This window comes from Rousettus aegyptiacus, unplaced genomic scaffold (assembly GCF_014176215.1).
Source record: "Rousettus aegyptiacus isolate mRouAeg1 unplaced genomic scaffold, mRouAeg1.p scaffold_m13_p_5, whole genome shotgun sequence".
In the NCBI taxonomy this organism is placed as follows: domain Eukaryota; kingdom Metazoa; phylum Chordata; class Mammalia; order Chiroptera; family Pteropodidae; genus Rousettus; species Rousettus aegyptiacus.
In genome coordinates, this window is record NW_023416308.1 from 69,734,779 (window position 1) to 69,738,959 (window position 4,181).

At 33.2% G+C, this 4,181-nt stretch overlaps 1 pseudogene; it reads right to left on the reverse strand.

Moving 5' to 3' along the window:
• Positions 1-3,856: 3,856 nt before the first annotated feature.
• On the reverse strand, positions 3,857-3,975 carry LOC118603647 (annotated as a pseudogene).
• Positions 3,976-4,181: the final 206 nt, after the last annotated feature.

The following is a 4,181-nucleotide window of genomic DNA, read 5'->3' on the forward strand; positions in this document are numbered from 1 at the left end:
AACATAATTCTGACCTTTAGGGAAATCAATGTCTAGTAGCTTTCTATAATTCAGGATGGGAAATTATATGCTTAAATTATATATAGGTTGGGAAATATGGAGGTGGGAAAAGAGCATTCAGGAAGATTCATGAAGTAGATAACGTTTGAACTGAGCTAGAAGGATGCAAAAGAATTGGTGAGGATAAACTGGGCATCGGAGTGGTTTTGGGCTGGGATTACTGGGAAAAGGTTAACACCACATGCAAAGGCATAAAGCTATGAAAGAACCTGACCAATTAAGGAAACTAAACATTGTAGCTTAAGTAGTTGAGCTAAAGAGCTACTGGAAAATGGTATAAAATGAGGATGGGAAGTTAGGGGATGATTGCTTTGAATTTCATTCTAATGAAATAGGCCTTATGACAATGAGAAATAATTAAAGAATTTGAGGCAGGAAAGTTTTATGGTTGGATCTTGTTTGTTGTTATTTTGAGAAAAATCAATCTGCTGTTGAAAATAGGTGTGAATGAGGAGCTCAAGACCAGTTAGAAATATTTCGCAAAGTCCAGGATAGAGAATGTGTTGGCAGGAGCTAAGGCACAGAGGGAAGGGATATAAAAAAGGATTTATAAAATAAAGAAGTATGGTTGATAGGATGGGGTTACTGATAAGACAGAAAATAATGTAAAAGAAGGACACAGCATTGAAGGCACCCATAAAGGGGATAGTTTCTCTTTTAGGTGGGAAAACATAAAAATTTACAATGAGGCCTTATTTGATCCAGGCTACAAAGGATGGATCTGCAGGGTTTTGTTATGCATTAATGGGGGTGGGGTGGGGGGTTAGTGCTTTAAGTAGAATAACACTGCATATGCAAAGACAGCAATTTTAAGGTGCAAATGTAGGAAAGAGTAATTTAGATCACTGTTTGGTCAACTCAGCCAAATGTGCCAATCAGTTTCCATTATGCAAAATGGGTTATGTTTTATTCATCTTGAATTTTCTATTAAACCAGTTGCCTATATTGATGAGTTACTATGATCTACTTGCTTTCGTCCAATAATATTTTATAATAAATGAGGAAAGTTAGGGCAGATCCTGTTGCTCCTTAGTATTTTAATTACTTAAATGTCAAATATTGAAAAATGAGTATGCATTATAGGTGGTAACATACCACTGGTATCATTAAGTCAGCTTGCAACCTCATTTGTCTAACAGACATGGCCAAATTATTGGAGTACTGTATTTCTCAGAGACAGGTGGCTTGAAGACAATTGAAGCTGAGAAACTTTGGCACTCATAGTACCTTTTCTTTTGTTTGTTTTAATATGTGTATTTTCTGAAAAGAGAAGACAGGAATTGTACAGGTTAACCTCTGTTCGACATCCCTAGATTCATCCTTTGTCCTCTCTGTCCTTGTCTTCCCTACTGTGTGTGTGAAGGGGCTGACCTCAAGAACTGTATCACCCATATCTTCCTGTTTACTTGCTTATGATTAGATTCACTCAGTGGGACTCACAGCAGGTCATCAAAGGGCAAGAAGAAACAGCATTCCTTTCCTTACTCCTTGTCAAAATCAGCATCACATGACCACTGCTCTTATTGGCCATCTCCTGCTCTGTGGTAATAGTCTTCAGTAAGCTCTAGAATCATTGTTTCCTTCCCTTTTTACCACCACATTGACTTCTGTAAACCTTTCACATCCATCTGTAAAGTGGTGTTTGATTAAATTTTCTCCAAAGAAATTATTTTGCATGAAATTCTGTTTCCTCCTGGGACTAAGTCTCAAACTGCAATTGTCTTTTATTAAATTCCTTATATGTTGTATAATGCTGACTCTTGCATGAAATATGTCGATCCTTATATTATCAAAGAGAGTGCAAGAAATTCATTGCACATTTACCAATGTGGAAATATAAGCTTATACAGATCTTATCCAATGTCTAATAGATAGGAAGCGAGTAAGATACATTACCTCCCAGCATACAAACCCTATCTACTTTGTATATTTTTCATAAAATTACCCCTAAATACTTCATAAATTGATATTTTGAATGCTATTATTTTTAAATTATAATCCCATATTGTTCATTGCTAGTATGCAGAATTATAATTGCTATATATATATATATATATATATATATATATATAAAATTCTTGTATCTTGCAACTCTGTAAAAACATTTAGAAGCTTTGTAAATTTCATATGATTATCTACATAGATGATTATGTCATCTATGATTAAAGACAGTTTTACATTTTTCTTTATAATCTGGATGCTATTTATATTTATTTCCTTGGATATTAGTGCTGGCTAATCTTAATTACAAAGTTGAATGAATGGAAGTGGTGAGGACAAGCATCATTGATCTTGGGGGATGGGGGTAACTGAGTCTTTAATCATTAAATATAATATTGGCTACAGACTTCTTTTATGAGGTTGAGGAAGATGCAGTCTATCCACAGTTTGAATGAGTTTTTATCAGGAATGAATGATGTATTTTGCAAGTACTTTTTCTGCATTTATTTAGATGACCACATCATTTTTTCCTTACAGTTCTATTTTTTCTTGTATTTCAAAACTGTGTTATTAATTGCCTAATTTATCTCATTAACATATATGCAAAAATTCCTAATAAATTATTAGCCAAATTCATCAATAAATAAAAGAATAATGCCCAAAACTCATAATGAAGATTTTTTCTTTTCCAGGAATACAAGATTAGTTAAAGAATTGAAAATCAATTAATATAATTTACCACATTATCAGAATAAATGAGAAAAAAGTCCATGATCACTTCAATAGCAACAGGACAAGGAGCTACTAAAATGTAATTCCCATTTATAATAGAAACCATTAGGAAGCTAGGAATAGATGGAAATTTCTTATTTTTATATAAAGTATCTAAAAGAAAGTTTAACAGTAAATGTTATAGTTAAAAATAAACTAATAAAATGTTCTCCTTTGGCTCAGGAACAAAATGTGGAAGCCTATTAGTATAATACAGGATATCTAGCCAAGACTAAGGCAAAAAATAAATAACTAAAAGGTAAACTAATTAAAAGAAAGAAAGAGAGAAAGAAAACTTTTACTCAACAATGCTATTTTTGTATATATAGAAAGCACGTTATAATTCATAGACAAACTATTATAACTAAGCGATTTAGAAAATTCTCTGTATATAAGGTTTTTATAAAATATCAATTTCTATATGTAATCAACAATTAGAAAATAAAATGTGCAAAGCACAAGTTTCCATAATACAAAACATCATATGTACAGAAATAAATCTAATGAATGATGCATAAGGTCTTTTCAGAGAACCATAATTTATAATCAAGAAAAAAATAGGTAAAACCTAAAGGAAATGGTATCCCATGTTCATGAATTGGCAGACACAATATTATAAGCATACCAATTCTTTCCAAATTTATTTATATACTTGATAAATTCTAAATAAAATTGTAGTGGGAATTTGTGTGTGGTGAGGCCTGCATTTCTTTTTAGTTCCAGGGGCGAATCCATTTCCTTGCTCATTCAGGTGTTGGTAGAATTTAGTTCCCTGCAGTTGTAAGGCTTACCTTTCTATATCAGTGTTGACTGAAAACTGGGGTCTGCCCTCAGCTCCTAGGGGTATCTCTCCTGTTCTTTCAGGGATACATTTACATTTTGGAATCAGTAACAGGATGTCAGATTATTCTCACACTGCCATCATTCTAACCTATTTATCTGATTTCCACTTCCACTTGTATTTCATGTGAAATCTTTTTTTTTTTTTTTTTAAGCTAGACAACCCTTATTTGACTTCACAGATTGCAAGGAATTTCTCAGTTTACAATTCCTTTATTATTCATTCATTCATTCATTTATTTTGCGCCTACAGTACCTAGTCTTCCTAGGTGGTATTCCATCCAAGTACTAACCAGGCTTGACCCTGCTTAGCTTTCAAGATCAGAAGGGATTGGGCTTGTTCAGGGTAGCATGGCCATAGACTCATGTGAAATCTTACACTGGACCCACACAGTTAATCCAGGATAATTTTGCCATTTCATGATCCTTAACCTTAAGCATACCTACAAAGCTCTTTTTTGCCATGTCAGGTAACATATTTGCATACTTAAAGTTCCAAGATCAAGGTATGGCATTTTTCTGCCATTTACAATAGTCAACCCAGTTAGAAAAATGAGCAAGTGATTTGA